At 33.5% G+C, this 13,308-nt stretch overlaps 1 long non-coding RNA gene across 2 annotated transcripts; it reads left to right on the top strand.

Moving 5' to 3' along the window:
* The first annotated feature begins 11,777 nt into the window (after window positions 1–11,777).
* Window positions 11,778–13,081, top strand: LOC117911726. 2 transcript variants are annotated; one of them, XR_004650901.1, is made up of 6 exons: window positions 11,778–11,813; window positions 11,887–11,956; window positions 12,116–12,208; window positions 12,309–12,406; window positions 12,547–12,632; window positions 13,029–13,081. It is a non-coding gene; the product is annotated as an uncharacterized LOC117911726 (long non-coding RNA). The 2 variants fall into 2 exon arrangements; XR_004650902.1 differs by lacking the exon at window positions 12,116–12,208.
* Window positions 13,082–13,308: the final 227 nt, after the last annotated feature.

Raw genomic sequence — 13,308 nt, 5'->3', positions numbered from 1 at the left:
TTTTTTTGTTAATGCTTTTGGATTATTATTCATTCTTGTTAGGTTGTTATTATTGTTGAGTTGGTGGTTATTATTGTTGAGTGGCAGTTATTATTGTGGATGAATATTTTAACCTTGACAAGTGAATTTTCTAAATCTTTTCCTTTAACTTCCCAACAAGCAGTATCAGAGTTTGGATGTGGGAACTTTTATTCTTGAAAGGAATGGAAATAGAAGGGAACTCAACCTCCATGATAAAACTTAACAATTCAAATTGGACTATGTGAAAGTCCATGATGGAAGATTTTCTCACCATCAAAGATTTGTTAGATACTCTTAAGGGTGAAGAAGTTAGGCCTAAAGATATTTTTGATTGGGAAAATAATAAGATGGATAAAAAAAGCAACTACCTATATTAGGCAATGGATTAAAACATCCTCACGTCATTATGTGGCGAATGAAACAATGCCTATAATCTCTAGAAAAAATTGGAATCAATGTTTGAACAAAAAACTATTGGGAATAAAATTTTCTTATTAAAGAAGTTAGTGAATATGAAGTTAAAGGAAGGAAAACTAATGATAAATCACTTGAATGCTTTTCAGAGTATTGTTAATTACTTGGTTGCTATGAAAATGGTTATGGGTGATGAGATGCAAGCATCCTTGTTGCTTTGTTCATTGTTAAATAGTTGGAGAACTTTTGTTGTGACTATTAATAACTTTGTTCCGAATGATGCATTATATGTAGAGCTTGTGAAGAAAAATTTGTTTAGTGAAGAGACAAGAAAGAAGGCTTATGACACAGAAAATACACATGCCCTCATAATAGAAAGTAGAGAAAGAAACATGAAAAGAGAATAGAAAGGTCATGACAAGTTTGAGGGAAGGTCTTAATTCAGAGATAAAATCAAATGTTTCCATTGTGGAAAAAATGACATATGAAAAGGAATTATCGAATTTGGAAAATGGAACAGAATAAACAGAATCAGGAAAAAAATGATGACAATGTCATAGCCTCTATATCTAACAATGATGAAGTTTTAGTGCTCTCGGATGAGTGTTTGCATGTAGATGAGTAGATTGTAGACACTGCAACCTTCTACCATGCTACTCCTCACTTGGAGTTATTTTCTTATTATAGAGTTGGAGACTTTGACACAGTCAAGATGGGAGACTCTAGTCATTCTACGATTGTAGGGATGGGTGATTTTGCTTTGAAACCAATATGGGATCTAAGTAATTAACATTGAAAGATGTAAGACATGTTCCAAATTTACGCCTTAATTTGATGCGAGGTTTTACCTTGGACAAGCAAGGTTATGAAAACCACTTTGACAAAGGTAAATGGAAGCTCACTAAGGGCTCATTGGTTTGTTCAAAAGGAGAAACAGGTTACACTTTGTACAAGACCCAAGAGAAAGTTTGTAATGATGAGTTACATGCTATAGAGGGTACTTCCTTAGAGTTATGGCATAAAAGGTTAGGACATATGAGTGAGAAAGGATTGCAAGTTTTGGCAAGGAAGTTCTTAATTCCCTTGGCAAAAAATGAATCCTTATCTTCTTGTGATCATTGTTTGGTTGGAAAACAACATAGGGTTTTCTTTAATAGCAGATCCAAGAAAAAGTTAGAGAAATTGGAGTTAGTATACTTTAATGTTTGTGGCCCCATGGTGTGGAAACTCTTGGAGGAAACCAGTACTTTGTCACTTTTATTGATGATGCTACTAGGAAAGTATGAATTTATTTGCTCAGATTAAAGGATAAAGCCTTTCAGTATTTTCAATGTTTTTCGTGTCATGGTTAAGAAAAAAATTGGAAAGAAATCGAAATGTCTCAGGTTTGACAATGGAGGTGAGTACACCTCAAGGGAGTTTGAAACTTACTGCATTAAGAATGGTATAAGTCATGAGAAAATAGTCCCTAGCACTCTACAACATAATGGTGTGGCTGAGAAGGGTTAAGTGTATGTTGAAGATTGTAAAGTTGCCTAAGGTGTTTTAGGGTTAAACTACTCAAACTGCCCACTATTTGATAAATAGATCTCCACCAGGTCCATTGAATTTCGAGGTTCTAGAGAAGGCATGGACAAGAAAAAATGTTTCTTATTCCTTCTTGAGGATCTTTGGGTGTAAAACTTTTGTTCATGTTCCAAAATAACATATATCCAAACTTGATGATAAGGTACACTACTACAAAAAATGTAATTTATGACGCTTTTTTTCTTGACGCTTATATAAAGTGCCATTATTTATTCTCAAAAATGGGTATTAATGACGCTTGCATTATCTTGGCGCTTTAATGGGAGAAATAATGACGTTTTTAAATAATGGCGTTTTTTTAAGCGTCATTGTACAATGAATTTCAAATAATGACGCCTTTTTAAGTGCCATTGTAGGATAACCTCAACCTTGGCGCTTTTAAAAGTGTCATTGTACAATGCATTTCAAATAATGATGCTTTTTTAAGTGCCATTGTAGGAGAACCTCAACCTTGGCGTTTTTAAAAGCGTCATTTTCTGTTCATTTTATAATTACTCACATTTTTCAATTAAAAAAAAGAGATAAATGTAATAAAGCCTTTTCCATACCCGATGCCCACACTCAAGTTTCATTACCAAATATGTCTCTAATTGAACCAGCAAGCTCCAGCCAATTTCGATTGAGAAAATGAAGTTCTTACTCCAAATCAAGAAGATAGCATTCATGGATGTTCCACCGATTTGACTATTTGGGTGTTGGATTGAGAGAAAGGAAATGAATGGAGATATGAGAGAAAGCTAGGGTTTTTTTAGATTTGTAGGTTGAGAGAGGCAAGAAGCAGCAAAGGCAGATGCCTTCGGTTGAAGAGGTAAGCAAGGAGGAAAGGTCGAAGAACCAAAGGAACAGAGGAAAGAAAAGAAGGGAGAAGAAAAAACCTAGAAGAGAGAGTTGTCGGGTACGAGCCCATATGTTCTCGTTTTCCCATGATTCACATTCTTCACTATTGATTTCTGGGATTTGAGTATGAATGCTTGTAAATCTGTTGTGGTTTTTGTTTATTATCAGTTATTTTCTTGGTTTGCATCTCCGATAAAAAGATACTATACCTCTGTTTTTAGGCTCAGTTGTGTCTCTCCTCTGTTTTTGTTCTCTGGTTCTTATGTTCTTTGGAAGATTTGGAAATGGTTCTGGTGTTGTTCCATTTGTGTACAATGGTTCATGCCGAAAGGAGCTTGCTTTCCATGGAGTTGTAGGTACTGCCTATAACTTGTTTGATGAAATGCCATTTCGAGATATGGGCTCTTGGAATGCATAGAAAGTTTTTCAACAATTTTTATTAAGGGATGTAGTGTCATGGAACTCAATAATTGCTGCCTATGAGCAGAATCATGTGGTTGTTGAATTAAATAAAAAAAATTTCTTCAGGGGGCGCTGCCCCCTTCAACCCCCGCGAGCTGACCGATCAGCTCGACCCCCGACATCCCGAGCGAAGTGCAACATTTACTACTAATTTAAGCTTCACAATCTGACATAGGCTTCATTGCTTATGTTACAAAAGATGCTATTCAACTTCATTTTTAAATGGGTTACACAACATGTTATCTAATTAATAATAACGTCATGTTTGGTTCATCTATTCAATAAACTAATTGAGATTTGACACCCCACTTATGACCACAAACTAGAATGGTCACCCCAACATAAGTAGAACACATGTCAAGGTGCGGCTTAGCTCTACTTTAGCCTTACTTGGGAAATCTACCCAAGTCTAAGCCTAAAAACAAAATGAAAAAATATCATGATATTATATTAATACAAATTATATGTATCTATATCGATTATCTAATTAATCAAGACTCTAAAAAATGAGTAACTTTGATAAATCATTTTGGGGTTGGAGATGAACCAATTTTAACATGAACTTATGTAGTGGGTCTTTAATGGATTTAGCCAAGTTTATGAACTTAGGCCTAAAATGTGATGCTTACAAACAATATTTTCCTATTCTCACCATTGCAATTGATATGAATAATTTATAATACATAACTAGATGTAATATTTTAATAAGTATTTATGTTTTAGTTTTAATCAACTATGCATGCATGAAACCTTAGAATTCCCATTCAAGTATCATTGTGAGACAGAAGTTTCTCTTATTACATACTAAGACAATAAGTTGTCAAAATGTGAAATGTGGGTATATTTAAGCCAGTTTCAAGTTGACAACTACTAAATTTGTCTTCCATGTGATAAAGATCTTTTCTCTACAAATGATGTTTGAATTGTCCAGTTGGACAGTATAGGAAAACATGATATCTATGAAGTTAATTGCTAGTTCTTAATTCAATTTTTAGAAAATTTGGTAGTCTTTCTTCTTGTTCTCTGGGTGCATATTTGGACAAGGTCACATATTGTGCCTTATCCATTTTGTGTACTTGGAGAACTATAGGGAAATGCTGCCGAAATTTCTTTAAAATGAATTTAAGTATATTGGCAATTGACACATAGGGATTATGTATTCCTATATGGGATAGGAACCACCACCTAATTAAGAATGTTGGAGATGTTAGAATGCCTAAATCATGTATAAATCACTTGCTTCTATTCATTCGAATCTTAGTTCCATTCGTTAATTGTTTAGTTCATGGTATCATGTCTCATGTGGTTATGTGTTTTTAAAATTTTCAAACTTGGTGTATTCAATAATATAAGAGAAGACTAAAAGTTAGATCTTGCTTTTCATTCCTATTCATGAATAAAGCAAACATCATGAATGAACTAAGATCCATTTTTTATGCTAATATTGAATAACCTAATATACTAATTATGTTTCTTGTCATATTGCTTATTGTTAGATGACTTGCACATTGTCGTTTTTTGGATTGGTCTAAGTTTTGTGACAATGTGGGAAATTTTAATTTGGTAGATTTATATTTTAAGCCTATTAATAGGATTTTATTAATAACTTTAGTTGTTGGTGGTATCTAGGAGTTGTGTTTATCTCTTGTACATCAAATGAATCGTTCTTGGATGTCAAAGGATAGGAGATCAAAGGATTATGCAGATGGGGTAGAAAGTTTTATCGCATTTGCATTACAATATTCCACATATAAAAACTCCATTAAATGTCCATGCCTTCAGTGTGGTAATATGATATTCCACACTCCTCAAAAAATTAGAGAACATTTATTCTTCTATGGAATTGATCAGAGTTATCATACATGGTTTTGGCATGGAGACGCTGCTCCAAGTGGACCACCAACTAGTAGGGCAGAATGGCATCATACAGTAGAATTTAACGATGTGGATAGTACAATAGAAATGGTTCAAGTTGCATATGATGATCGTAAGAATGACCTAAAATTGTTTGAAACATTACTTGAAGATGCTCAAAAACCTTTATATCCTAGTTGTAGAAACTTTACAAAGTTATCTGCATTGGTCAAATTATACAACCTGAAAGCACGATATGGATGGTCTGATAAAATCTTTTCAGAGCTTTTAAGTATTCTTGGAGATATGTTGCCTCTAAACAATGAGTTGCCTCTGTCTATGTATAAAGCAAAAAAAAAAAACATTGAATACATTGGGAATGGAATATGAGAAAATACATGCATGTCCCAATGATTGCATATTGTATAGAAATGAGTTGAAGGATGCAACTTCTTGTCCTACTTGTGGAACTTCAAGGTGGAAGTTAGATGGAACAGGTACTAAAAAGAAGAAGGGAGTCCCTACAAAAGTAATCTGGTATTTTCCTCTTATTCCAAGATTTAGAAGATTGTTTCAGTCCCCAAAAATTGCAAAAGACCTCATATGGCATGCTCAAGAAAGAGAATTGATGGTAAAATGCGTCATCCATCTGACTCCCCATCATGGAAGCTAGTTGATCACAGATGGCCTGATTTTGCTTCAGAACCTAGAAACCTTAGACTTGCCATTTCAGCAGATGGTATAAATCCTCATAGTTCAATGAGCAGTAGACATAGTTGTTGGCCTATTATAATGGTCATTTACAACCTTCCTCCTTGGTTGTGCATGAAAAGGAAGTTTATGATGCTATCTTTATTAATATCAGGTCCACGACAACCTGGAAATGACATTGATGTTTATTTAGCACCATTATTGGATGACTTAAAAATGTTGTGGGATGTAGGGGTTGAATGTTATGATGTGCATCAGCAAGAGGTCTTTACATTAAGAGTTGTTCTACTATGGACAATCAATGATTTTCCTGCATATGGAAACTTATCTGGTTGTGTAGTTAAAGGATATTTTGCATGTCCCATATGTGGGGAAGATACATTCTCTCACAGATTGAAGCATGGGAAAAAGAACTCATATACAGGTCACAGAAGATTTCTTCCTTGCAACCATCCTTTTAGGAAACAAAAGAAGGCATTTAATGGTAAACAAGAGTTTAGCTCACCTCCGCAACCATTGAGTGGAGAGGAAATCCTAAGGAAAATTGATGTCATTTCTAATTCATGGGGAAAAATAAAAACTCTCGAGGCAAGTTGAATGTCAATACTACAAATTGTTGGAAAAAGAAGTCCATATTCTTTGATCTTGAGTATTGGAAATACCTACATGTTCATCATAGCTTGGATGTAATGCACATAGAGAAGAATGTTTGTGAAAGCATCATTGGTACCTTATTCAACATTCCAGGTAAGACGAAAGATGGACTTAATTCTCGCCTAGACCTGCTAGAGATGAGCTTAAGGTGTGAATTGGGGCCAAGGTTTGAATCAAATCGAACTTATCTCCCACCTGCATGTTATACGTTATCTAAAGTGGAGAAAAAGGTTTTTTGCCAAACTTTATCACAATTAAAGGTTCCTGAAGGTTATTGCTCTAACATGAGAAACCTTGTGTCAATGGAAGACTTGAAGCTTTATGGTCTTAAATCGCATGACTATCATACATTAATGCAACAGTTATTGCCAATGTCATTACGATCCCTTTTGCCAAAGCATGTAAGGCATGCTATTTGCAGATTGAGCTTTTTTTCAATGCTCTGTGTAGCAAAGTGGTTGATGTGTCTGCACTGGATAAGTTACAAAATGATTTGGTGGTGACATTATGCTTGCTTGAGAAGTACTTTCCACCTTCCTTCTTTGATATCATGCTTCATCTTACTGTACATCTTGTAAGGGAGGTGAGACTTTGTGGACCAGTTTACCTAAGGTGGATGTACCCATTTGAAAGATTCATGAAAGTTTTGAAAGGGTATGTACGAAACCTAATCGGCCCGAAGGTTGTATCGCTGAATGCTATATTGCAGAGGAAGCTATTGAATTTTGTACAAGTATTTATCAAATGTAGATGCGATTGGGATTCCTATTAGTGCAAACATTGACCAAAAGTTGGGGCACCAATACTTGGAGGTCAAGTTGTGACAATTGATTCCAATTTGTGGTTACATGCACATCATTATGTTTTAGAGAATACAACTATTGTTCAACCTTATATTGAGTAAGAACCACTAACACTTAATATTTGTGTCTGATACTTAAAATAACTTTAAGACATTAACTTTGAATTTCTTATAAATAATTACATAGAGAGCACATGGAATGGTTGAAATTGAAAAATCCTCGTCAATCAAAAAGACAAAAGTGGCTCCAGGATGAACACTGCGGACTTTTACTTATTGGTTGAGAAAAAAGGTATTGGAATGGTGTTAAAATGTGAAGTATTCTTTTTACTAATGTTTAACATACATAATAACTATTATTTATAATTACAGATTGAAGCTGCAATTGGTAATAATGAACCTATATCTGAAACCCTTAAGTGGATAGCTCATGGTCTAGCCATTATGTCTCTAAATATCATGGATATGTCATTAATGGGTGTCGATACCATACCAAGGAACGAGATGACTTACGAGCTACCCAAAATAGTGGAGTTAGTATTGTAGCTTCAACAATGCAAATCGCAAGTGCAAAGGATCAAAATCCAGTGTTTGGTGAGCTTTGTTTCTATGGCATTATTACCGAGATCTGGGACCTTGATTATACCATGTTTAGGATACCGGTTTTCAAGTGTGATTGGGTTGATAATAAAAATGGCATAAAAGTTGATGATCTTGGCTTTACATTAGTTGACTTTAGCAAAATTGCTCATAAATCAGATCCTTTCATTTTGGCATCCCAAGCTAAGCAAGTATTTTATGTGCAAGACCAACTTGATCCAAGATGGTCGGTTTTGTCAACTCCTCAAAAAGATTTCTTGGATATGGAAGGAGGTGAAGACTTTGTTGACAATTCGATTGAACACCATCCCTTTATAGGGGCATTGCCACAAATTGAAGCGTTTGATGTAATGGATGACTCAGATGCAACATGTATGCGAGGCGATTGTGAGGGGATTTGGATTGAGAACAAATCCTCTATGTAGCTGTATTTTAATGCTAATGTATGAATAAAGGCCATGGAATGGGTTGCAACAGCCACAAAATAGGTAATTTTTATCCTTTCTTTATTTTTTTGCACAAAATATTGACCATTCTTTAACATCTCCCAATAACATATTTACTAAAACCTTTTCCCTAAATTGTGCATGGAAGATACTAAATTAGTTATGTTTGTGAGTAAAAAAATTATGAAATTTTTTATTATCAATATGCATGTTGTGTTTTCCAAACTTAATGTAACACAAACCGATAGTCCAAAAGCTTTCATAAGTTCTTATGGACTTGATGAACTTGTTGAAACCACGTGCTCCTTCCATGTTGATTCTTATAGGAAATTCCTACTACAAATTTAGCTTTCTTATACAAAGGCCCTTGGGTTGCTTAAAATAAATGAAATGTTAAACAAAGTGGGACAAAAAAAAGTTTAAATGAAGTGTTATCCTTGTTATATGATGAACAATTCTAAAAAGATCTATTGAATTCATGATCTATTGCATTTCATTGTGCAATGATTATGGATTTGTTTCTTTGAAAAGTTATGTTTTACAATTATTCTTTGACTAGGTTATATGCAATATAATTTTAACTAATCTTTATCATTTTTTATTTTTTTTGTTACAAGAATGGAGACAAAGGAACGAGAAAAACCCATAAAAAGGAAGTACAAAGGAATGACACAGAAGCATATGATTATAAAAAACAGAAGCAAGGGGGTTAAGTTGCCGGTTAAGTACAATCTTGATGGCATTTTCATAGGAGAATCAACAGTTCATCTAACAAGCTACTTAGGCGTGTTAGCACGCACTATGGTGCCAATAAGATATAAAACTTGGCATGTTGTACCTAAACAGTTGAAGGATAAGTTATGGGACAGCATTGAGGTAACCATTTCTTATTTAAATCACTTGATGCAAAATGTCTATCATTCTTAACCTCTTGAAATTACTAAAGTTTGGTATTAATGTGCAGACTGCTTTTTCATTAAATCATAAAAGCAGGAGGAATTGTATGTTAACAATGGGAAAATGCTTTCGGTCCTTTAAGAACTTGCTAACAGTGAAGTACATTCTTTCTTTCGAAGACCAACCGGAGCTCCTCAAAAGACCACCAATTCAATATACTTTTATTGAGGATGAAGATTGGACAATATTTGTCAAAGATAGATTGTTGACAACTTTAAGGTATAATTAAGACTCTTTACATACCTCTTATTCACATTCATTAATTATAAAATTTTAATTTATAGGAATATCAAGAAATTCAAAAAGAAAGAAGAAAGAGAAACATTTATAATCACCATCTAAGTAGGAAAGGATATGCCAGTCTTGAGGAAGAGATGGTAAGTGTAAGCCTATTAATTGTTTTTATTTATTTTATGCATAATACATAATAGGGTTATATGATAATTATATTATACATTGTCCTATTTTGAAAGATGGTTGCAAGTGGATCAACTGAAACTATTGATCGAAGCATATTGTGGAAGAAAGCAAGGGAAAAAAAGGACACACCTTTGATGAAGTGGCCATACCAGTAATTGAGAAAATAGTAAGTGAATATTTTTCAATTTTAATTACATATATTTATAATAAGTTATTTACAATAACAAATTTGCAATTTAACTTTATAATTAATATTTTTTAAGGACAAGCTATTGAAAGAGTCTCAAGAGAATGGTAGAAGTGTTAGTGGAAGTAATGATATACTTGTGGAAGCATTGGGTACTCCTGAGTATAGTGGTCGAGTTAGGGCCAAAGGGAAGCACTACACACCTCGCCAATATTTCAATAGTGCTGCAGATCGTGCTATCAGGGATTTCATAGCAGCATCTAAAGAAGAACAAAGAATATTTCAGGCAGAAGTGCTAGCAAAACTGTCTCAAGTAGGAGCTGTTACTCCCCAATCTGATGTTAGCAGTTCAAACATGAAGCAAAAACAACTTCTCCTACCAGAACTAGTGGATAAGCCAATCTGTAAAGTTGAAGATGTGACCCCACCAGAAGCAATAGAACCACAGAAGAAGGTATTTATTCAATTAAGCTAATTTGATGACAAAGTTTCCTCTAACACGAGAAATAATTTAATTTAATTTTGTTGTTTGAATTGACTTCAAATGTTGGTGGCAACATATATGGTCTTCTTTGATGTGGCAACATATAATATGATATGTCTAAATTATGGGTTGAGTTACATGTAATGGATTGAAATGTTATCATGCAAGTTTGTTGCAATTGAATGTAAATGAAATTGCATTTATCATTGTAATAGGAGCTATAAGGTGATTGATGATGATAATGCATTTATGTTAGTTTTGTATAAACCCACTAATATTGAAGTGATTATTGTGAATTGAGTTTTGTAGGTTAGAAAATGTGAGTTGGCCATAGGCACCAAGGAAAATATAGTGGCAGGTGAAACAATTATACTTGAATGTGGTCCCAACTATTTAGTAGTTGTTGATGCTCCTTATGATTCAAGTGTACCCCTTCCCATTCCTATTCTTGGACAAACTACTACTGTTGGGGCTACAATTGGTTACCAAGTTTTGTGGCCAACTGATTTGGTCATCATCCGTACTCCCATCTTAGTAAGTAAATTTAATTACCAAACTTTATAGTGACTTTATATATATATATATATATATAAACTAGTTAATTTGATTTGTACCATGGTTCTTAATTGTACAGGCATCTATGAAAGCAAAGAAACAAAAAGTAAATGAAGTTGAAGTCAAATCCAAGGGTGAAAACCCACAAGATATGAAAAATTTTGAGACATTGGTTGGCCTCATGCTGAGTACATCAAGAACACACCCTATAAACTTCCCAGATGATGTTTTTGGTGAGAGTTTCAAGACCTTCATGATGAAAGAAGATATGGAAATGATAATATCATCAAAAGAAGTGTCATCCAATTGTATTTTATACTACATCTGGTAAGGGATTTTATAATTTTTGAATGACTTTTCACAAGATTATGAGATAGAAGGTTATTTTCTAATGACCTATAATGATTGTTGATAACTTGTCATGTGGGTTATAATTAGGCATTTGCATAGAAAGTTGATTGATGCAAAGCAGGCCGAACGATATGTTTTTGTCAATCCAGCATTGGTCTCAAAAGTTGGAATGGGAGAGGGAAGCAAGGAAAACAGGTCAAGGGTTATTGCAGATCGACTAAAGAATACAAAGCATGCTGAATATATGCTTATTCCATACAACCCAGAGTAACCTTTTATCCTAAATATCAATATGGTGTTTGTAAGTTAGTTTGTGATGTTTGAATTTGTGGATACTATATTACAATTTTCATTTCTTTTCTTTAGTTTCCATTGGGTGTTAGTGGCATTGGAGATGAAGAAAATGATTGCATATTACCTTGATCCAATGGCCTATCAACCATGTGATGATCTTAAGGACATAGTTAACATGTAAGTATATATTTTCTCCTATTTTAATACAATTGATAGTGTCTAAATAACATCTTTTTAATTCTTTTTGTAGGGCAATGAGAATCAACCCACCGGAAAAACAGAAAACATCAAAGAGGGAGCCAACTTGGGTGAAAGTGGTTGTAAGTACTTATTTGTTTAGATTAAAATATATTGCTTCACCACTTAATTTTTGACAAAATTAGAAAATGGATGGTTATTAATATGATTATCAATAAGATGCTAAAGAAGTAAGAACATCATTCTAGTGTTTATTGCAATTGTTGATACTTTTCCCATAGTGCCCAAGACAACTAGGTAGTGTGGAATGTGGGTATTACGTGATGAGATATATGAAGGAAATCATTGCTAATCCAAACTAACTAACATCAAAGGTTTGCACTCAATTCAATTCATAGGGTTGGTCATTTTACTATAGCATTTTTTTTTTTGGTCAATTGAACTTAGTGAATTGTATATGTCACTCCAATTCAGTTTTGCGGGAAGAAATCATATAGTGAAATGGAAATTAATGAAGTTCGATCAGATTGGGTTATGTTAGTGACTCAGTTAATCATTACTCATGTTTGAAGGTACCTCTTATAACTTATAGTCTAATACAACTTCATATTCTTTTAAAGATGTAGTCAATATTTTGTTAATGTTAATTTTATAATGGATTTATTCACAATGATAATTTGTTAATGTATATCTTTGTACTCCTAGTTGACAGTGTTTTCAATATGGATCATTTTGGGGGTTGCTCTATTATGATTGATGTATAGTTGGCATATTGAGAGGTGAAGCCAAGTAGACATGGTAGGTGTAACAACTTTTGTATATTTCCTCTACAAATTATTATCAGTTAGATTTGGAGAAATCCTACAATAACATAGCTACAAAAATTCCTGCATGTCCAAGCTCATTTTCGTAGAGCCTTTAGTTTCATTACATGTGCATGAATTAGGAATTTGTCTATTATCTACAAAAGCATTTTTGGTCTTTAAGATTACTAGCTTTATAAACTTCTTTAATCTAAATTTATAAAGGTCTCCTACTATACTAATGGGCTTAAAGTCTATAATATCTTGTACTTTCATTTTCTTTTACATAAAAAATAGGAAGTTAGTTTAAGACTTCTTACAAATAAGCCTATGGAAGGAAATAGCACCTCTTACTAATTGGTTGTTAAATTGTTTATTATATATTCTTCAGGTTGTACAAAAAGGCATAGGTCATTCTATTAACAGCGTCACTACTGCTCTTGATGAAGGACACCCACAAACAATTCAAAATATATCATCAAAAGAATTTTGAGGTAACATGTTGTGGTTATTGTAAGTTTTATGAATCAATTCCATGTTTAGAGATCATTTCATGCAAGTTCCATATTTAGATAATAGATATCCTCATATTATTAAATGTTGATATACTAATACAATAAGAAGAACATAGATATTTTAACACAATTTTATAATTTTACATAAATATGTTA

Source organism: Vitis riparia, chromosome 3 (genome assembly GCF_004353265.1).
Source record: "Vitis riparia cultivar Riparia Gloire de Montpellier isolate 1030 chromosome 3, EGFV_Vit.rip_1.0, whole genome shotgun sequence".
In the NCBI taxonomy this organism is placed as follows: domain Eukaryota; kingdom Viridiplantae; phylum Streptophyta; class Magnoliopsida; order Vitales; family Vitaceae; genus Vitis; species Vitis riparia.
The sequence above is the reverse complement of the archived record's forward strand: the minus strand, read 5'-3'. Positions and strand labels throughout refer to the sequence as shown.